The sequence below is a fragment of the Trachypithecus francoisi genome, unplaced genomic scaffold (genome assembly GCF_009764315.1).
Source record: "Trachypithecus francoisi isolate TF-2019V2 unplaced genomic scaffold, Tfra_2.0 Lachesis_group2, whole genome shotgun sequence".
Classification (NCBI taxonomy): domain Eukaryota; kingdom Metazoa; phylum Chordata; class Mammalia; order Primates; family Cercopithecidae; genus Trachypithecus; species Trachypithecus francoisi.
This window is the reverse complement of record NW_022681465.1, coordinates 97,839,315-97,862,967: the sequence shown is the minus strand read 5'-3', so window position 1 is coordinate 97,862,967 and position 23,653 is coordinate 97,839,315. Positions and strand designations below refer to the sequence as shown.

Genomic DNA, 23,653 nt, shown 5'->3' with positions numbered 1-23,653 from the left:
AAATAAATAACAGATTTCAAATTAATTTAGGGAAAAGGCCAATTCTGAATTAGTGAACATTCTCAGGGCCAACTTTATTAAGTACACAATGTATATACATAGGCTAATTCTAACTAGGCTAAGATTATATTAGCAAAGTAAGATTATACTTGCACAAGTAATAAAGCAATTAACTTGAAGAAATAAAAGTTTAAAAATCAACTTTTAAATATTTGAATTGTGCAGCATACTCTAAGATAAAATTAAACCAAAAAATTCAAACACCACACAAATATACTGGCAACTTTATAGCAATATTAGGAGTAAATAAAATAAATAAAAATGATAATTAGTGTTATCAATTCTTTCTATGTAAAACAATCTATTCTTGCTGTAGTCAGAAGATTCCATTAGAGTATTACCTCTAACCAGGACCAAGACTAGGTTAAGGCCAGTGAGTGCCTCCGGTATCAAAAAAATTCAGTGATCAAGATAAATACAATATCTTAATATAATGTTTTAAAAATACAGATTACTGAAAAAGAATCCATGTATAAACAAAATGTCCAATGTTAAAACAAAGACAGGATCTGGTATTAGCGATTTTTCCTTTTGCCTGAAGCTGTAACAGGGATCTGCAAGGCACTGCTTCTAATTCTCCTACTTCACATTATACGGTATTTTAAAAGTGACAAAGAGTAAAGTATGTATTTCCCTTGCAATCTTTTTAAAAAATTGGCTATTCTAGGCCGGGCGCAGTGGCTCACACCTGTAATCCTAACACTTTGGGAGACCAAGGCAGGCGGATCACTTGAGGTCAGGAGTTTGAAACCAGCCTGGCCAACATGGCGAAACCCCATCTTTACACAAAAAAATTAGCCGGGCGTGGAGGTGCATGCCTGTAATCCCAGCTAGGGAGGCTGAGGCAGGATAACTGCTTGAACCCGGGAGGCGGAGGCTGCAGTGAGCCGAGATGGTAGCACTGCATTCCAGCGCAAGCAACACAACGAGACTCCGTCGCAAAAAAACTTTTTTTTTACTATACTTAATCACACTATACCAGGCACTGTGCTAAGTTCTTTAGATAAACTACATGCAGACTCTCATTTCATTGTCACTACAACTTACTTTTTTTTTTTTTTTTTTTGAGACGGAGTCTCGGAGTCTCGCTCTGTCGCCCAGGCTGGAGTGCAATGGCCTGATCTCAGCTCACTACAAGCTCCACCTCCCGGGTTCAGGCCATTCTCCTGCCTCAGCCTCCTGAGTAGCTGGGACTACAGGTGCCCACCACCATGCCCGGCTACTTTTTTTTGTATTTTTAGTAGACGGGGCTTCACCGCGTTAGCCAGGATAGTCTCAATCTCCTGACCTCGTGATCTGCCCATCTCAGCCTCCCAAAGTGCTGGGATTACAGGCGTGAGCCACAGCACTCAGCCTACTTACTCAATCACTCCATACCAGGCACTGTGCTAAGTTCTTTAGATAAACTATATGCAGACTCTCATTTCATCGGCACTACAACTTTCTAAGATATGTACTGTTAACTGCATTTTTCCACGAAGAAACTGAGTCTGTGCTCTTCCATACTGCTTCTCAATATATAATAACACATACTTGAAAGAAGGTTCTTAAAACAATTCAAGTATCAGTAAATCTTCGCTACATACTCCTCCTTCAGAATTTAAAAAAAGAAACTAAGATGTCAAACATTAAATGTTTCCATCTAAAATCTTTGTCAACAAATATCCATAAAAGTTTACTACTAACAATCTTTATATTAAGGCATATTTTATCAATAAGAATAAACAGTTCATCTAATAAGAAGGTTTTAATTGCCAGAAGAGAATTTAGATTTTCACCTATATACTTATGAGATCATTTAAAAAATTCCAAAAATGAATACAAAATTTCTTGTTCTAAACATTTTAATGCAACTGATACTGAGTTAGGAGGACACTTAAGAATGGGAAAGAATTCTATCTGCTAGGTCCAGTATGGTAGCCACTAGACACATGTGGCTATTTAAACTTAGTGTTAAAAGCTAAATCAAATAAAATTTAAAATTCAGTTTATAAGTCACACATTTAAACGCTTAATGGCCACTGGACCATATTGGGTCCAAACATATAAAGATAACATATAAAGATGTAGGGCACTTGAGGTATAAGGCAATTTATAGGGTCAAGTAATTGTTAATGGAGATATAACAATTTCCAAGTTTTTTTCTGTAGAGCTAATCATGTTGCAGACTGACAAACAGAAATTGTAGAACTTCTCTGAAAGGAGAATGAATTCAGAAAAGGAAGATTAGATATTGGGCTCTAGGAAGCTAAATAGAGTTTACGTCTCAAAGGAAAACTTTCTGTGAATAGAGACTACAAAGAGAGCAATTTAGACCTCAGATCAAATTCAGTGGGCCTAGTGCCAATATAAAAATGAGTGCCAAATCTAGATAGGCCTGCAAGTGCAAGTGGTATAGACTAAGAACTGCTGACTGATAAGAAAGGTTAAAAACCTTAATTCTTGAAGGCAGAGGAGGAAAGTAACATATGAAAGAGAAGTAAATGAGTAACAGTACCCAGAGACTGAGTCTCCTTTACAGAATAACACAAGGAAGTAATCTAAAAGGAAGAAAGCCTAGCCTGATCGGAACTGAACTGATCAACATGGGAACTGCTAATTAGAATTTCAGGTATGTCATAAGGAAGAGCCACTTTATAAATCAGAAGTAACACTGTAGACATAAGAATCTTCTAATCACAATGGAGAAGAAAGTGTCGACCCAGAAAATGAGCACAATAATAAGCTTTTTTTTTTTTTTTTTTGGCAACAGGGTCACACTCTGTCGCCCAGACTGGAGTGCAGTGCTGTGATCTTGGCTCACTGCAGCCTCCATCTCCCAGGCTCAAGCGATCCTCCCACCAGCCTCCCAAGGGTACTACCATGCCACCAGCCACCACATCCAGCTAATTTTTGTAATTTCTACAGAGATGGGGGTTTCGCCATGTTGCCCAGGCTGGTCTCAAACTCCTGCACTGACCTCCCAAAAGTGCTGAGATTAGAGGTGTGTGCCACTGTAACTGGCTGCTGAAAACTTTCTACCAAAAGAAATTGAAGTTACTTACCACTGGGTTGAATTTATCTCCCTGATGTTTCTTAATTGAGCCAACATTCTATAGAAAGCAAAAAAAAAAAAAAAAAATTAACAATAAAAACGAATCCTTATGACTTTAAGGAACATCTTTTAATATCTCATTTATACAAAAGTTAAATTAAACTTCTCAAAAATTAACCTCTGTAAACTGAAAAGAGTTAAGACCAAACAGTCACACCAAAATATTAGCCTCTTAAAAACACACACACAAGTAAATGCACACACATACACATATTTACTAGCTTCTAAATAAATGACTTTTTTTTTTTTTTTTAAGAGACTGGGTCTCACTCTATCACCTAGGCTAGAGCCCAGTGACACAAACATGGCTCACTGCAGCTTCAAACCCCTGGGCTCAATCAATCCTCCCACCTCAGCCTCCTGAGTAGCTAGGACTACAGGTGTACACCACCATACCCAGCTAATTTTAAAATTATTTTTAGAGACAGAGTCTCACTATGTTGACCATGCTGGTCTTGAACTCCTGGCCTTAAGTGATTCTCCCACCTCAGTCTCCCAAATGCTGGGATTACAAACGTGAGACACTGCACCCAGCCAAATGGCTATCTTTACAGTGGATAGTCTTCATACATTTATAAACTATTGAGAGCCCTCATTATATAAATAAATACTCTTTCACCTACCATTAAAATGCCATTAATTTGAACTTACTGGGAAATAATTTTCCAAGCAAATAAACTCGGCCAATTATATCTTAGTAATTTTTCATAGTTCTATGTGGCAGGCACTGTTAACTGTTCAAGGAATTTATTTTCCCTTCTAATACTTTTTTTTTTTTGAGACGTATCACTCTGTTGCCCCGGATGGAGTACAGTGGTGCAATCTCAGCTCACTGCAACCTCTGCTTCCTGGGTTCAAGCAACTCTCCTGCCTCAGCCTGCCAAGTAGCTGAGATTACAGGTGCGCGTCACAGCTGGCTAACTCTTTTTTTAGTACAGATGGGGTTTTGCCACGTTGACCAGGCTGGTCTCAAACTCCTGACCTCAAGTGATCCACCCGCCTTGACCTCCCAAAGTGCTGGGGTTACAGGCGTGAGCCACCACGCCCAGAATTTTTTTTTTTTTTTTGAGACAGGATCTTGTTCTGTCACCCAGGCTAGAATGCAGCGGCACAATCATGGCTCACTTCAGCATCGACCTCCTGGGCTCAAAGGATCCTCCTGCCTTAGCCTCTTGAGTGGGTGGGACTATAAGCATGCACCACCACAGCCAGGTACCCTTTTTTTCTTTTTTTCTTTTGTGTTTGTGTGTGTGTGTGTGTGTGTGTGTGTGCACGCGCAGAGACAGAGTCTCACTATGTTGCCCAAGCTGGTCTCAAACTCCTGGCTCAAGCAATCCTTCCACCCACCTCAGCCTCCCAAAGTGCTGGGTTTACAGGTGTGATCTGGCCTTCCTTTCAAGACTCTAGATTATTCAGGGCAGTAAGGGGCCCAGCTCAATTACCACTTTTGAGCTTTCCATGCCTGGAGGAGTCAACAAGAAATGGGTAACGCAGTGAAAATCAAAGGCTTATATTCTGAAGTCTGCTTTGGTGGTGAAATGCGGGTTAATTCTGGAAAAACATTTGCTTTCCTGATAAATGGGAGCAAATATGTCTGACACCACCACTCTCCCATTTTTCTAGCCTTGTATGTGTACACAGTATCTAGTGCTGAAACAACCATCCTATTACCGTAAGTCAACAAGCATGAGGAATAATAACTAGCCAATAAATAAGACTGACAGAGGAAAAAAACAAAACAAGCTGGGGTTTCAAATAGCACTGCTGAGCAGCTGAATTAATGCTAACTATTCTCTATTTCTGGATTTCTTGGTATGTGGGAAAACTAATTCCCTTATTTGCTTAAATTATTGCTATGTTTTCTGTACTTGCAGCCAACACATTCCAAAGTGAGACAGCTTAATAAATAATAGTCTTTATAAAAAGTGCATACATCATAAATCATCTTTTTCTTAAAAACTCAGAGTGATATCCATTTATGTGTTTCAGAATTTCAGAATTGCCCTAAATACATCAAACTATTTGTCGCTATGCCAAATGGTATAGGACTAACGTGTTTAACGTGTGTGTTTAACGTTCTCTAAGAATTCTACATATGCTGCATGCCACAAAAAACAACTGCAGCAACGACGAAGCTGTGTGTACAGCAAGCAAAGTTTGCCACCAAAGTCTTCTGTCACTCATACAGACTCCCACAGATATGACAGTCTGGTGGAATGGAGCTGCCAGTAAACTGAAATGGAATAAGACCATGGTAGGAGCAGGGCAGAGAGAAGAGAGATGCTTGTATTCAAAAACTTTACTTTGAAATACTTGAAAGATATCTGAGTAGGACATTGAGTAAGCAGCTAGATACAGGCATTCAGAGATGTGGGAAGAGATCCAAGCTGTGGATATAAATTTGAAAGTCATCTGCTTATAGATGATATTTAAAGCAATGAAACTAGATGAGATCATCAAGGGCATGAGGGCAGACAGAAAAGAGAATAGGTTCAATGGTTGAGCCCCAAAACATTATAGACCAGCAAAGGACACTGAAGAGAAGCAGTCAAGTGAAGCAAAAGAGACACTCCACCCCGACAGAAAAAGTGTGATATTCTAAAAGCCAGGTGGAAAAAAAAAAGGTTTCAAGGAGGAAGATGTTATCACCTCTGTTAATAAGGACTTAGAATGGCCACTGTGTATTAATGTGAAAGTCATTGATTATCTTGACAAAATCACCTCTAGTTGGTGGGGCAAAACACTACTTGGAAGGGATTTAAGAAAGAGCAGAAGAACTAGAACAGACAACTCAGGTAGTTTTGCTATATAAAACATTAGAAAAAAATAAAGTAGTCGCCAGACCCGAATATGAATGAAGAGCTACAACACTAGATTTGTAGGCAGATAGACAGAAATAATTTAGTAGAGAAAAAGAGGAGCTCACTGATAATTTTCATAAGCAGGATTTGGGCAACCATTCATAGACTGCCCTAGTAAACTCTGCCACCAATTTAAAAAGCTGCTCATGAGGAAGAAAAACATATCTTGGCTGTAACTGCAACTAGCTACTTAATATTCACTCATTGTTTTTGAAAAATACAGATACTATACCCTCTCCCTAGAGATTCTGATTTAGTAAATTAGGTACAGTACAAAACTCAAAATTCTTTGTCTTAAACAAAATGTTGGGCCGGGTGTGGTGGCTCACGCCTGTAATCCCAGCACTGTGGGAAGCTGAGGCAGGTGGATCACGAAGTCAGGAGATTGAAACCAGCCTGGCCAACATGGTGAAACCCCATCTCTTCTAAAAATACAAAAATTAACTGGGCGTGGTGGTGCACACCTGTAATCCCAGTTACTCAGGAAGCTGAGGCGAGAGAATTGCTTGAACCTGGGAGGCGGAGGCTGGAATGAGCCAAGATCGCGCCACTGTACTACAGCCTGGGCGACAGGGACTCCATCTCAAAACAACAACAATAAAAAAAGTCATGTGATTCCTTTTTCCAACACAGTTTCAACAATAATCAATGCATGGTCAATCTTATTTCATCTATACCATAGCCACTATCATTTAGCCTTCCCCATCCTCTGCTTGAGATTATTTTGACAAAAGTCTCAGTTTGAGAATTACTATAAAAATTGAAAAGTAAAATCACTGTGAAGATTTTTTTTTTAATAAAGCACATTTTCTATTTACCTAAAGAGATCACAAGATATACCTGGCTATATATTTTCTTTTTTCAGTGAGCAATAAGTTTAATTAACCAGTACTGCGAGGTCACCTTCATGGATTAGCATCCTGCTGTGAGCTGAAGGACTGAACAAGCAGAAGCACAGGCCAAACCCATCCCTCCATACTCCCCACTGTGCAGATGGACTCACTGAGGCTCCAGCATACACTGCTTGCTCAGAACTTCATCTATTTCAGGCCAAAGTGTCAGCAGAACTGATACCCACAGGGCATCCAAGTACACATCCAGACCCAGTTCCCTCTGCGGCCATCTCTTAAACCAAGCCACTGACTGCTGATGGTGAGTTTCCAATCATAGGCTGCACTGAGGGTGCCAGAGGCCTGGCTGGGTATGCAGCCTAGTGGGTATGGAGTCAAGGACATTTGGGAGTGGCATCTGGAAGATCAGCATGAGGGGCAGAGAGGAGAAAGAGAACCCATGGCTTGCAGCCAGCAGGGGAAACGGGCCCAGTGCACAGACAGGGCCCCTAGTGAAGCCCATCCAGGCCAAGCGCCCTCAGTACAGATCTGAGTGGATCAGGACAAGACTGATAAGTGAAGAAAATGAGAGAAGCTGAGCAGGCAGGGGCCCCACTGCCTCCTGCCTGCAAGGAGGCCATGCTGGATGTGCAAACGGAATAGCAGGTACACAAAGATCCTCACTGAGGGGGCGCGAAGAGACATGAGGCCAGAGGAGTCAGGGCAAGCAGGGCCAGCCACTCCCAATGTCAGTCACTCCTTGTCGGCCAATATGTTAGGACCAGCTGCTCCATGGAAACGATCTGGTCCACTATTTCCCAGAAACTGAAATTTGCTGCTTGGTACCTCCTCCTGGGGTAGAGCTGCCACACGGGGAGCAGCTGGGAGAAGAGCAGCTGGCTGGGGGACAGTGGCTCCAGGGTGTGCACTGGCATCTGCCACATGTGCACCGTGATGCTGGGTTCATATGTGCTGCCCTGTGAGCTCGAGCCCCGGGCCCATTCTCTGTTCAGGGGATACAGGTCGCACAACCACGGTCACCCAGGTCCTCCCCTCGTCATCCTCATAGATGCCAGGCCTCCAGATCCGAGGCGCACATGTATACTCGACTGGATTTAAGAGCAATCTTACGCGGTGCAATATTTCATTTAGTAAAAATGTAAAACAAAGCCTCCTCAGGCATGCCCACACCTATCAGACGATATTTAGTGGTTGTGTAAGATCATTTAGTTTAATCATAGTTATCACAATGTTGCTAATCTGTATTTGGTATATTTATGCTTAGTTCCAAGGCATTTTACGAACATTATTAACCCCTTACTGACAAGTACATAACAATTAAAATAATAATGTGAAAAAGAATAAAGATAGAAAGTAGAAGAGTAAAAAAAAGTTTTTAAACTTAAGTAATGAAAAAATTATAGGCCGGGCGCGGTGGCGCAAGCCTGTAATCCCAGCACTTTGGGAGGCCGAGGCGGGCGGATCACGAGGTCAGGAGATCGAGACCATCCTGGCTAACATGGTGAAACCCCATCTCTACTAAAAAAAAAAAAAATACAAAAAACTAGTCGGGCGAGGTGGCGGGCGCCTGTAGTCCCAGCTACTCGGGAGGCTGAGGCAGGAGAATGGCGTAAACCCGGGAGGCGGAGCTTGCAGTGAGCTGAGATCCGGCCACTGCACTCCAGCCCGGGTGATAGAGGGAGACTCCGTCTCAAAAAAAAAAAAAAAGAAAAGAAAAAATTATACACGCTGTGTTAAGAGTAATTCTGAAAGACAACAGTCAAAAACTAAATATATATAAAATGTGATATGCCTATAACATATACAAGAAACAAGGAAAAGACGCTGATGGCTAGATCATACTTATAACTAGAAGATAAACATCAGTGTCTGGTCCCATTAGCCTAATTCTAATCAAGAAGAAAGCTGGGTGTTTTTTCAATACGAACAGTGTTAAAATCAAACTATGGTTAATCTAAACATATCTAAAAATGTATTACTGTGCAATTAAGTGGTAGACATATACACTGAATTACCAGGGAATCCTTACATTTGCAAAATTTTCCATTTTTGTATTTTTAGATACAATTTACATAATGAACACATTCTAAGAGTATAGATGGTAGAGAGATACAATCATATAACCAGCAGGAATCAAGACATGTTAACATTTCCATCACCCTAAAAGGTTCACACTTGCCCCTTCCCAGTCAACACCTGACCAAGGCAGCCTGTCCTGAATAAAAGTACATTTGTGTACAAGTGTTAATAAGAACACAGGGTTCTGTTCTCATGGGTAAATACATGGGAATGAAACTGCTGGGTCATCGTCTGTAAGTAATTTAATTCTATTCAAAACTATTGTCTTACAAAGTGGTTTTAGTATTTAACATTCCCAGAAAAGAAAATTACAATTACATTCTCACCAACACTTGGTATTTTCAGTCTTTCTTAATTTTGCATTTTTCTAATTACAAATGGCATTGAGAAGCCTTATCTGTATCTAGATCTCACTTTGATGAGACAGATCATCAAGTCTCATACTTTAATGGAATAAGACCTTTGGAGAAGTGAGATCAAATTTTGTATAAGAGAGGAAGGCAAATTATTGTGATCGAGAGTACACTGCATTGAAAGAAAATTCTCCATAAACATTTCACATTCCTGCATCTTCTCGGTCCTCTGAGTAATGTTATTTATATAAGGTGTTTGTATAGAGACATTCTAGGATAGTAACACTAAGCAAGTTTCAGAGAGTCCACCTTCCCCTCTATACTCCAGAGGAGAGGATGGACAGGTTACCAGTGGTCCTAAATAAGATCAGGTTTTCTATTTTGGGGTGGTTCTCCTATAACGTACACTACTGCATGAGCAGGTACTATAGGACTCTCAGTATGTCACCCTCTGAAGATTAAGGTTTAAAGAACTGACACAAGACATTCCTCTAGTTACTGCTTTTGTGGTAACCTCTCTGTCTCTAATCTAAAGGTATTCTGTTTTCTGGCAGGCTTAACTTTTTAGCTTGTAAATAGGGTAAAATCTCAGACTTCACTATTTCTGACTTAACCACTGTAGACTGAAAAACATGGCCAGAATGTTTTACACCACCTAAAATAATGAGATATAATCTATTTCCCCAACCCCACGAATTTGGGCAGGCCTTGTGACTTGTTTACATCAACTCAATGCAGCGTTAAGTTTTGTTGGGCAAGTGACAGTCCCTATGCCTCATGATTTGCAAAGTCCACCTTTACCTTCTTTGAATGTTGCCCGGAGAATACAATGCCACAAAGAAGCCTGGGATAAAAGACCACATGCTGATTCACATAATTCAGAGAAACAGTCAACTGCTGTTGTTTTAAGCCACCAAGTGGTGGAGAGATTCTTAACACAGAAACAGATACCTAAAACAATTGGTTTTTGTTGTTTAAAAATAACAAAGGTTTTAAATAGTTATTTCCTTTTTATCCTTCTAACAGCTATAGAATCTGTACCATAAGCACCCCACCATTTTTTATATCAGTAAGCTGCGGATTTTTTTATTCCCCTCAGTCAATCTTGCTACAGGTTTATCAATTGGATTATCTTTTCAAAGAGGAAATGTTATATTTTGTTCATTTTCTTAGAGTATGCTTTCTATTTCATTGATTTCTGCTTTCTTCTCTATATTTTCTGCCTTTCACTTATTCTGAATTTCTTTTTCTATCCTTAGAATAAAACTTTCTAATCCTTATTTCTTCATTAAACTTTAAAGATACAAATTATCTCAGTACTACTTTAATAATTTAAGCATACATTTAATAATTTTGATGCTGTCTTTTGCTGAATATATTTAATACCCTTTCTAATTTTCCATCTGATTTATTCTTTTACTGATGGGTTATTCAAAATTGACTTCCTTAATTTCAAAATATTTGGTAATCTACCAAACCTCATTTTGTTACTGATTTCTATGTAATTCCAATACAGTCAACAGAACAGTACTATCATTTCAAGTCTTTGAAATATGTTGAGACTTTCGATGGTCCCACATAATTCTTAGTGAGAGGTTCCATGTGTACATGAATGTCACATACTGCATCTCTTGGGTATAATGTTCTATAAATGTCAATTAGATAAAATTGGTTGACAGTTATGTTCAAATCTTCTATAGCCTTACCAATTTATGGCTTTCTTTTTCTGTAAAAGTTATCGAAAAGTATAGGCATCTCTTAACTACAGTTGTAAATTTGTCTATTCTTTTATTTTTATTTCATGTATATTGGAGGTCCACTATACCGTGAACAGATATTTAGGGCTCATACCTTCTTGGTGAATGGATCCTTCTAACATTATGAGGGTTTTTTCCCTGCTAGTAATCCTTGTCTTTTAATATTTTGCCTGATGTCACGATAGTCCTATAGGAGCTTTCTCTTGATTAGTGTTAATGTGGTATATATTTTCCATCCATTACTTTTAACTAAACGTCTTTACATTTCAAGTACCCATTTGTAGGAAGCATAATGTTGGGTCTTTTTAGAAATCAAATTTGACAATTTCTATGTTTTAATGGTGGGCTTAGATCTTTCATATTTTATGTAATTATTGCCATGACAGAACTTAAAACTGTCACATTATTATTTCTTTTTTTTTTTGAGACGGAGTCTTGCTCTGTCACCCAGGCTGGAGTGCAGTGGCACGATCTCAGCTCACTGCAACCTCCACTTCCCAGGTTCACGCGATTCTCCTGCCTCAACCTCCCAAGTAGCTTGGACTACAGGCGCCCGACACTGCGCCCGACACCAGGTAGTTTTTGTACTTTTAGTAGAGACAGGGTTTCCCCATGTTGGCCAGGCTGGTGTCAAACTCCTGACCTCAAGTGATCCCCAATGCCTCCGCCTCCCAAAGCACTGGGATTACAGGCGTGAGCCACCACACTCAGCCTCATATTTATTTTCTATTTGTTCTTTGTTCATCTTTTCTTACCTTCTAATAAAGTTTTCCTTTTATTCCATTTTATCTCCTTTTATGGACTTTTAGCTATCCTACATTTTTGGTTGCTCTAGAAATTACAATATGCATTCTTCATTCAACATAGCCCATTTTCAAATGATACTATACCATTTCACATATCATCTAAGTACTATAAAAGAGTATGCATATATTTACTTCCATCTTTTGTGCTGTCTTATATTTTACTGATACATACTATAAATTCTACAATACATTGTAATTTTTGGCTTTGTGCTATCCACTGTCATTTATATAAATTTAAAAACTAGAAAATAAACTTTCGTATTTATTCACATTTACCATTTCCTTCCGTCTTTATTTCTTATCATAGATCTGCTATTAAGGCTATTTGATCAATTTTTTAGATGTAAGATATTCTATTTTTCAGTTCCAGAATATGCATTTGGTTTTTTGGCATTTCCATTACTCACCTGAAATACTCAATCCCCCATATATTATCCTGCCAATTGCCTTAATGTTCTTTTCTCCTAATTCCAATAACTGGGTCATCTATAAGCCTATACAATCACCCTTTTCCATGTCTTTGTATGTTTCATATATTTTATAATATTCTAGACACTATAAGGTAATAGTCAGAAATTCAGTATAATTTTATTCATCTGGTTTTGGGGCTTTTTTTCAGACAGGGTCTCAGTCACCCAGGCTGGAGTGCACTGGCACAATCTCAGCTCACTGTAGCCTCAACCTCCCAGGTTCAAGTAATCCCCAACTTCAGTCACCCAAATAGCTGGGACCATAGGCATGTACCACCACCACAGTCAGCAATTTTTTATTTTTTGTGGAGACAGGGTCCCACTATGTTGCCCAGGCTGGTATTGAACTCCTGGGCTAAAGCAATCCTCCTGCTTCCACCTCTCAAAGTGCTAGGGTTACAGGCATAAGCCACCACGCCTCACTATAACATTGTTTTAAGTGTTATTTCCCAGGGAGTGTAAGGTCCTTCTACTTCTCCCAGGATAAAGGTTGGAAATTCAGATTTCTAGTAGAGTCCATTTGAGCTGGGACTGGCAGCAGCTTTAATTAGACTGAATTCATCTGTAATAAGCCCAAATCCCAACCTCCCCATCACTGACCCAAAGTCACCTTTTCAATCTTGTCAAATCTGAGGTAGTAGAAGTTTGGGTTGCAGTTCCAAATATTTTTTCTTTCAGTTTACCTTCAGATTCAAGTCCAACAGGGTCCCAAATTCCAAGCACTCCTTGAATTTGCAGGACTACATGATTTCTCTATGCTTTCAATCCTCTCCTATCCTGCGACTTCTTGGCAAAATGTAACAGGGGAAGACAGAACCAAAGTATCATGCATAATTATTTGATTTTTGTCTTTGAGGCTCTGTCAGAGTCCCACATCTTCCCTAAAACCCCCACTGTCATTCAAGGATCCTAATTCTCGAATGCCTTTATCCTATAACTTCAATGTCTCTCCATATTATCCACCTATACTGATACCAGACACTTGCCCCCAGGCAGGCAAACTGCCACATTCACCTACACAGAACTCTTCTTAACTCTGAAATTCAGATCACTAAGGTTTCTTTGAGTCCACCAATTTTTGTTAGCCCTATTTTATAAGTGTAGATCAAGGTAGAAGAATCTGTGGAATTCTCTTCCATCTCAGTGTAGCAGGACTGACATAACTTAGGAAACAAGAAAGCCTCAATTTTTTTTCAACAGAAAAACTCGTTCATTCCACAATTAGACATATGACTACAAATGCAAACATCTCAGACAGAATTAACTATGAAAAGCTGACATAAGACCATTCTATAATCTGAAGGAAGAGGTGGGAGAGAACAAGGAAAGAAAACAGCTCAATATGGCTCATAACAATACTTGGAAAAGGTGAAACTGCATAAAATAAAGACTGGAAGTCTGTGGGTAAATTTCACCTGTTCCTAGCATAGAGTTGACTTGGCTATTTTCAACAATAGGTCAACAAAAGGTGTGCAAAGATGTTTGTGACAATATGGATTACAAATATGAATATTCACAAAGCTATTGCTTAATATGACAAGGAAATTAAATCGTGGCATTGTTTCAAACCTAGAAATAGCTTTCTTGTATAATCTTTCTTTTTTTGTGTGAGACAGTCTCATTCTGTCACCCAGGCTGGAGTACAGTGGCGCGATCTCAGCTCACTGCAACCTCTGCCTCCCAGGTTCAAGCAATTATCATGCTTCAGCCTCCACAGTAGCTGGGATTACAAGTGTACGCCACTACATACAGTTAATTTTGTAATTTTAGTAGAGATGGAGTTTCACCATGTTGGCCAGAATGGTCTCAAACTCCTGGCCTCAAGTGATCCAAGCACCTCAGCTTCTCAAAGTGCTGGGATTGTAGGTGTGAGCCACTGTGCCCAGCCTCTCATACAGTCTTGACTGGATTCTAAACTCTTCCCCATAAGATGCAATCCTGTAGCAGGATTAATTTTCCCACATGTATTCCATCACTTCTCTTCACTTCCTCATGTTTATGTCTATGCCAGAGTAATTCCCAATCACCTTTGTTTCTCCTAGTACAACGTCTTTTCCTCCATGAAATCATTATGCATGACTTAGGGAGCCCTAAATGGAAACAGAAAAAGGCAGTCAAATTAACTAGAAAGAACCCTAATTATGATGGGGAATATTAAGTCTATCCTTATAAAGAGAAACAGTCTAAAATACTCTAAACTGATTGTGACCACACACAGCAATATGCTATACCAAGTAGGTGTATTTTTTCTTTCATCTTAAAAAGAATCTCTCCTGAAACCACATCTCTCTCTACAGCTACCAACACATTATTCTGCTGTCTTTTACAGAAAAATTCCTCAAACAAGTTGTCCACATGCAGTGACTTCAATTATTCTATCAAGTGTTCCTATACCCACTCCAACCACACTTTTGTCCCCATCGTTTCAAGAAAAACTGTTCTTAAAACATCTAAAGTCAACAGACAATCTGGCCAGGCGCAGTGGCTCACACCTGTAATCCCAGCACTTTGCGAGGCGCCAAGGCAGGCGGATCACTTGAAGCCAGAAGTTTGTGACCAGCCTGGCCAACATGGTGAAAGCCCATTTCTACTAAAAATGCAAAAATTAGCCAGGCATGGTGCCGGGCACCTGTAATTCCAGCTATTCAGGATGCTGAGGCAAGAGAATCGCTTGAATCTGGGAGGCAGAGGTTGCAGTGAGCTGAGACTGCGCCACTGCACTACAGCCTGGGTGACAGAGTGAGACTCCATCGCGAAAAATAAAAAAATACGGCTGGATGTGGTGGCTCACGCCTGTAATCCCAGCACTTTGGAAGGTCGAGGCAGGCAGATCACTTGAAGTCAGGAGTTCCAGACCAGCTTGGCCAACATAGTGAAATCCTGTCTCTACTAATAACACAAAAATCAGCTGGGCACTGTGGCACATGCCTGCAATCCCAGCTACTGGAGAGGCTGAGGCAGAAGAATCACTTGAACCCAGGAGGCAAAGGTTGCAGTGGGCCAAGATCCTGCCACTGCAATCCAGCCTGGGTGACAGAGCGAGACTCTGCCTCAAAAATAAACAAACAAATACATAAATAAAATAAATTCAATAGACAATCTAAATTCATTTTCCCCCCCTTGCTTTCTTAGCAGCATCGCTTCCCCTTACTTTCCAAGTTTTCTTCATTTAGCTTCCAACACACCACACATTCTCCTAGTTTTGTTTCTATACCACTGGTCAAATCTCAATTTCCTTTGCTAGTTGCTCCTCTTTATGCCAACCTCTTAACTCATTCCTAACAATACAAAGAACACAGATCTTGGCCTTCTTTTCTATATATACTCACACCTTTGGTGATCAGCCAGTTTCAATTCCTGAACTCTTATCTACCTTTTAAATACTAAGTACTTTAATGACTGCTATCTTAGTTTGGGTTCTCCCAAAAGCAATGACTGAGGTAAGAACCTGAGTAAAAGTAGTTTGTCTAGAGAATGACCTACGGGAGCAGGAAGAGTAAGACAGGGATGGAAGAAAAGCCAATATAAGGAATAGTATACTGTCAATGTCATCCCTAAAGATAACAGGGGATCAATCTACTTAAACCTCCCAAGAAGCATATAGATGGTCTCTCAAAATTCTCTCCAGATAGAATGAGACGTGAGCTTTTATCCATCCAGTATGATACAGGAGCAGCACTGCCTCTATAGGCATAACCTCTTCCTTACTACCAATCTATGCTTACTTTCTAATCTTGTTGGCCTCCCACAGAAAAGAAATCACTGAGGCCAAAAAATGAAGAGTGTGTGTGCAGCAGCCTGAGGTGAGTCTAAGCTTTCATGGTATTATTTCCTGCAGGAGGGGTTAAAAATCAGAGGTGAGCCAAGAGAACTGTGATGCAGGACACCAGAAATGCCTGCTTTACTGAAGCCTGGACCACTCTCCTAAACCTCAGACTTGTATATCCAACTCCCCATCCAATGTCTCCACTCAGTGAAGGGATTTAAAGAAAAAAGCAGGAATTAATTATTTAGTAAAGAGAAACAGTAAAAATGACTAAATCCATCAGCTAGTTGTTTTTGGTAGAAGCAGAGAAACATAAAGAACAATTTCCCAGCAGATTTAAAGAAATAAAATATACGAGTAGGAATCAGAACGGTAATTTAACAATACAGATAAAAAGTATTTTTAGGCAAGGTGCAGGTGGGAGGATCATTTGGGGCCCATAGTTAAGAGACCCGCCTGCACAACATAGTGAGACCTTGTCTCTACAAAAAAATTACAAAATTAGCTGGGCATGGTGACACATTCCTATAGTCCCAGCTGCTCAGGAGGATAGCATGAGTTCAGGATTTTGAGGCTATCAGGCTACAGTAAGCTATGATTATGCCACTGCACTCCAGCCTAGGTGACGGGGGAGGCCCTGCCTCAAAAACAAACAAACAAAAAAGTATTTAAAAAAAAAATTACTAAGCTCAAATAGTGATGTGCTTTACAATACATGACTTTATATAAAAATACAAATTACAAGAATTTTCTGAAGAAATAGAAAATCACAGATGAAATCATGGGTGAAATTTGTCAAAATTACTACTGTAAAGGACAACATGAACACAGTGCTTGCAAACTTTCAGGAGGTGAAATTTGCAAGGTTCAGGGTTCACAAGAAAGAAGGAAGATTCAATGTAACTGTGATACCAACACCTCTCAAAGTCAGTATAAAGCAACCATTTAGTTGCTTCTATATAATTTAGGATTTTCTGAAGTATTCTTGAATCTAACATTTAGATCTAACATTAGAATTTAACATTTAGATTCAAGAACAAAAATGTTATATTTAGATTAAAGAATACTTCAAAAAATCCTAAATTATACGAAAGCAACTCAAATGCAACAGTAATAGTAAAACATGACTAAGGAGAATTGATTCTAGGAATGCCAAGATGATTTTTCTCTATGTGAGAAAAATCTACTGACAACACCTCATCATACAATGAGACAAAAGGGGGAATACCAAAAGGTAATAAATCTAAATAAAAGTCAACATCTATTCTTGACAAAATTCTTGGTATATTAGAAACAGTGTATTTCCTCAATAGAAAACTAACCATCAGTGTCCAGAATAAAACACTAGAGACATTCCTATTAAAATAAAAAATATTAGTATTACCAATAAAGTACAAAGACAAACCACAGAATGGGAGAAAATATCTGTAAATCATATATCTGATAATGAGCTTTTAGCCAGAATAGATAAAGAACTCTTAAAACTAAACAAAAAGACAAAAAACAAAACTTAAAAAAGGGCAAAGGATTTGAACAGGCATTTCTCCCAAAGATAAAACAAATGCCACCAAAATCCCATAAAGATGCTAATATTATTAGTCATTTGGGCAATACAAATCAAAACCACAATGATATTACCGTTTTATACTCACTAGGATGGCTATAATCGAGACAGGCAATAACACACTGGGAGGATGTGGAGAAACTGGAACTTCAAACACAGCTGATGGGAATACAAAACGGTGTGTGGTCACTTTGAAAAATAGGCTGGCAGTCCTTCCAAAAAGTTAAACACAATTATCGTATGATACAACAATTTCACTCCTAGGTATCCAAAAGAACTGAAAACACATGTTCTTGGACAAATTTGTAACTAATGTTCATAACAGCGTTATTCAGTGACCCAAAAGTAAAAACAACTCAAATGTCCATCAGCCAATGAATAAACAAAATGTCATCTATCCCTACAGTGGAGTATTATTCAGCTACAAAAAGGATGAAGTACTGATACATGATACAACAAGTATGAACTTTGGAAACATTATGCTATGTTAAACCAGACACAAAAGGTCACGTTTTATGATTTGATTTTTATCAAATGTCAGGAATACTCAAGTCGACAGAGGCAAAGTAGGTTAGTGGTTGTCATGATCTGGGGACAGACAAGAATGGGGAGTGAGTGTCAAGGAGTATGGGCTTTGTTGTGGTTTGGTTTGAAGCCCCGATGAAATGTTTTGGAATTAGATAGTGATAATGGGTACACAACTTGTAAAAATACTAAAAACTACTGAACCGTATACTTTAAAAGGGTAAATTGTATGTGAAGTTTACCTCAATTTAAAAATATATTTAAAAGAAAAATATTAGGACATCAGTTAATGTCACTTTTATGCATTTTCTTTTCTTTGAGACACTGCCTCTCTCCTCTGTCACCTAAACTGGGGGGCAATGGCACAATCAACCTCCTAGGCTCAAAGTGATCCTCCCACCTTGGCCTCTCAAGTAGCTGGGACAACATGTGTGCACCACCACATCTGGGTAATTTTTTTAGTTTTTATTTGGTAGAGACGGAGTGTGGCTGTGTTGTCCAGGCTGGTCTCAAACTCCTGGCCTCAAGCAATCCCCCAGCCTCACCCTCCCAAAGTGCTGGCATTACAGGCATGACTCACTGTGCCTGGCCTCAGCCCACTTTTATGTATTAGCACAATAGATTCCAAACTGATTCCCTAATTCTATTTAGTCAGCACCTACTTTTTTTCCTTAAAATCATTTATTTTACTATCTCCCTTTCCGCTTTAAAAGCCTAAAATACATTACTTAATCCCCAAACCTCCTTAATCTACTCCCAATTTGCCTTTATACAACTTTACTACTGAATCAAATCCTTTGTTCGGGTGAGGCCTTTTGCCTTACTACTGACTCCTCATTCCACCTACCCAATTCAATATACTAATTACTTCTTTGGTTCTTCAAGTGGTATTTTAAGAGAAACTCACTATAAATAAAATGTTTTTATGCAGTGTGTCTACTGTCCTAGAAACTGAACCAGACCTGTTGAAAAGTATGACCTGATTTGAGAATCTTAGATGTGGGTGCCACAGTGCATGAAATTCCACCATTAGTTATTTCTTCTGGTCCCTCCTCACACATCCTCTAGTAAAATGCAAACAAATCTGGAAGAGACAAGTTCCTAATTTCTTAAGGTGAATTTCTTTATAAGTTTATTCTTTCCCCTAAATTGAACAGAAATAAAAGAACCAAAAAGAAACAGAAAAAAAGGTAGGAATTGGCAAAACAGTGAGAGGTCAGGTTGAAGTTCTCATTTTCCTTGCGGTTAATTTAGGCTGGGAATGATTAGGAACATCAAAACCCTTCCAAAGAAAGCTAGATCACTCTCAACACCTTATTACAGCAGGATTTTCAAGGGTTAATTATTACCACTTATAAGTAAAGCTTTAAAATACCACCACTAGATGAAAATCTTATCTTTAAAAAGTTTCACTTTCAGTAGCATTCAGATTTATTTTAGGAATAAAATTCATAATCCTGTAAAACTATCCCAAACATTCCTTAGGGCTGAAGATTTATTTTGTAAGTGAAACAGTACAACAGATATGGAGAGGAAAAGAAGAAAAACAAAAATTTAAGCTTCTACTTAACCAAACATAATTTTAAGTAACAAATATTCTTTAAATTTTTCTGTAGAAACTATGGGGTGCTTAGTGCCAAGTTCATTCACATACATGGCACTCCAAAACCCTCTAAGGTATTTTATGCACGTGGAAATATAATCAAAGGTCACAGGACAAATAAGAAGTCTTAGATGCAAAGTTTAATAGCATTTGCATAACATCAGTGGTTCTCAATGAGTGGTTCTCAATTTGTGGACTTCAGCAGGTCCACAAATGTCAAAGCCCCACATTATAGTAAGTCCACTGTCAATATTCCTATTGAGAAAACACTTACATACATACGGATTTTTGTTTTTGCTGCAATAAAACTCCATGGCCCAAAGGTGAGAGCCAATCTAATAATTCAATGCTAAGAGTTTGGCAATACTAAGATGGGCAATAAATACCCACAAAAAATGACATAGCAGACCCCCTTGGAATAGCCCCCCAATTCACAATGACTCCTCCCTTCTCTGAGAAAAGGTTACCACAAATCCATAAAGCACCTTTGTACAAATTTTAAAACTGCAGCCCTTATAGGTATACAGCTTGGCAAGCAGCATGTGGAATAAGCAACCTGCACTATAATATAGAAGCCCTGTTGTGAGGGCTATTCTCCCATTTGAAAGGGGTGGCCCTCTAACATCTATTTTGGTACCAGGTAACACTGCCCTCCTAGATGGAGCAGACTGGAAAGGGGACAGGCACCTGACTCAAGCCAGTCAATCATTTCGCTCTCCCCAGGATATATAAGTGGGACGGAAAGACAGCAAGTCTGTCTCTGCATTTAACAGAACTGTAACATCTGAAGCCATAATCTATGGAGCTGCTGCCTTCTACCATATGGACACAGAAACAGAATGCTCATCTGAAGAGAGAAAAATATAAAAGAGTGATGGTTCTGGATTCCTGATGGCGTTCCAGTTATTTGTTCTAATTCCTTTCTGAGACTAACTGCATTCTAGCCCTTGAGTGTCCATAAGAAACTGTTACATCCTTATTATCTTATTTTTACTGGTTTCAGTTACTTTCATGCAATGGGTCTTATTAATATACTTTACTTATACCAAAGCTTTTGAGCTGAAATCTGAAAGTTCAAGTAAGTGAAAATTCAAATATAAATATGATCCTCAATTATTTTGCAAATCAGTCTGTCTCTATCTTTCTACCCACACTCAAGGACTCAATACCCATTCTTCTAAAAACAGAACTTTGTGTTCCAAAGTTAGGAAATCTAAACCTGAAAATCTGATGTAACACAGGCTTTGAACACTGAAAAAAAAAAAAATAGCATGCACAAACAAGATAAATCTGCAATTGTCACAGTCACTTCTAGACAACTGACTGCCTTTTTCATTACACCTCAACCAATTTAGATTTAATATCAAAAAGACTAGACTTCATGGGCACAAAAAGGTCAAACCTAAACACTCTGGTAGCAATTCTGGACTAGAATAACAAATGGAATCAGTCAAATTAATGCTGAACGACGATATTTGGCTTTCTGATGCTAAATACAACAAATACAAATATGACAAATATGTCAGAAAGAAAACAAACATTTGCTGAGTTACTACTAGGTGCTGAACACTGAAGATACAAAGATAAATGGTCCCTGCCTCAAGGAGTTTCCAATTTTAGATAAAACATGATAGCTACCCAGCCCAGTGGTTCACACCTGTAATCCCAGCTGAGGCAGGAGTTGAGGCCAGGAGTTCAAGACCAGCCTGGGCAACACAACAACACCCTGTCTCTAAAAATAAAAATAAAAATAAAATTAGCCAGGCATGGTGGTGTATGTCTGTAGCCCCAGCTACTTCGGAGGCTGAGGCAGGAGAATTGCTTGACAAGCCCAGGAGTTCAAGGCCACGGTGAGCTATGATTGCACGACTGCACTCAACTCTGAACAAAAGAGCGAGAGCATGTCTTAAAAAGAATATTAAAAAGTTACAAATGTGGGGGAAAAGGAGACCAAATAGTCTGGTGGTAAGGGAAACAGACTAATAGGACAGAATAAAATAGAATATATAAACCAAAGTGTAGAATATCTCTACATACAGAAAAAAAGTAGTGTTGCCAGTGGACAAACTTAGGTAGGATTGACTTTGAAATATGTAGGAATGACGTAAGTCAGCAGGGGGCCAGAACTTAAAAGCTTTAAATACCATACTAAGTAATATAAACTTTGACGGGTAAGCAGCAGTTTTTAAGACTTAAGGCAAAGGAGGGACATAGTCTAATTTAAGATTTAGATAGATCACTCGGTTAGCAATGCAGAACTAAAAACAATCTTGATACTATTTAGCCAATAATATAACTTACAAAATATGAGGTGAATGTCCTTATACCATCTCTCTCACTGCTTGGTTTAATAGATAAAAGTCATTAATACTTTAACAGTGTAGTCTTCATACTTCACCAGATTATGTAATTTGATGTAGACAATTAAAATGTCATGCTTTCTTCTGTTGCTGATTCAATTACTTTGGGGCAAGGTAACAAAAGTGAAACCACTCAATATATGAGAACCCAGTCTTTAAAAACAGGAACATCTGAAGTTTATCGTGCTTAATATTTAAAAACAATTAATAGTAATTCCCTAAACAAAAATGGCAAAACAACTATACGTGATTATTGAAAAACAACAATATATGGCCACCTTGGAACAAACAGAACTGAAAAGCTAGGATATCTGAACAATTTCAGTATCTGAAACTACTGTTCCTGGAAAGCTATGTTTATATGTGGTTTTTGTTTTTGCTCCCTGGGGGAGCAGGGGATGGTTTAAAAGTGACACAAAATCAAGCTGTGTCAATGCAACTAGTTAAAACCTGCATACTTCAACACTTGACAATATAATTTTAATAGAAGGAATTCCCAGATAACAAAAAGCCTACCAATAAATCACTGAAAATTCAAGAAACAATATAGCTGAACATAAAAGTAGCTGGCTTTGGAAAAATACAGTTTTACATTTGAGTCCAGATTCCACCATTTACCATTCTATAATCCTGAACACATTATCTCTTCAATCTCAGATTCTTTATGTCAAAAAACAAAGGGCATAAAAACTACATTTTCGTTAGCTGTTCTAAGAAATCCGAACGTCCAACACAAAGCCATATTGAGTGGCTTTACTTGTGCTACCTTTCCCAAAAGTAACTGAATCAGCAACAGAAAACATAATTATACGTAAGTTGAATAAATAATAGTTTTTCCTTTCTATTGAGGATACATAAGAGTAATTTGTTTCTTTGAAAATACGTTATTTATACTATTCATCCTTACAGGTACTTTTTGTGTTTGCCTCTTTACCTGTTTTATTGGGTGTGGGGTGACCATGGCTGGCTGGCATGCTTGTTCTCACATAAGCATTTTTTTCTTTTTGCTTTATCCTCCGAAAGTTGCCATATTAGCATTTTTTAATTGACATATATCATAGTAGCTTAAGGTCGATACTCTCACTCACTTATATGCCCTTAAACACTGTACTGCATTATTTTTACTTTAAGAAGGGAAGAGATCACTCAATAATATTTCCCTTCTTATTTGAAACAAAGATTTGGGAAAAGAAAGTAGTTGCATCATTCATGTATTTATTTATGAATTGAGCTATATAATTTCTCCAAATTAAATTTTAAAATAAAAGTAATAGGCCGGGCACAGTGGCTCATGCCTGTAATCCCAACACTTTGGGAGGTTGAGGCAGGTGGATCACCTGAGGTCAGGATTTTTGAGACCAGCCTTACCAACACAGGGAACCTGTCTCTACTAAAAATAAAAAAATTAGTAGGGCATGGTGGCAGGCGCCTGTAGTCCCAGCTACTCAGGAGGCTGAGACAGAAGAACTGCTTGAACCTGGGAGGCAGACGTTGCAGTGAGCCG

At 38.7% G+C, this 23,653-nt stretch overlaps 1 protein-coding gene across 7 annotated transcripts in view; it reads right to left on the bottom strand.

The window, feature by feature from the left end:
* The window catches only part of ERBIN (erbb2 interacting protein), a 145,618-nt gene that overhangs the window by 81,378 nt on the left and 40,587 nt on the right, over nucleotides 1-23,653 (bottom strand). For 6 of the 7 annotated variants that reach the window (XM_033179723.1, XM_033179721.1, XM_033179722.1 and 3 more), the window contains exon 2: nucleotides 3,105-3,152. The exons of the other annotated variant lie outside the window; for it this stretch is intronic. The gene's annotated coding sequence lies outside the window, so the exon portion shown is untranslated. The remainder of the gene's footprint in view (nucleotides 1-3,104; nucleotides 3,153-23,653) is intronic. 7 annotated transcript variants of the gene reach the window in all.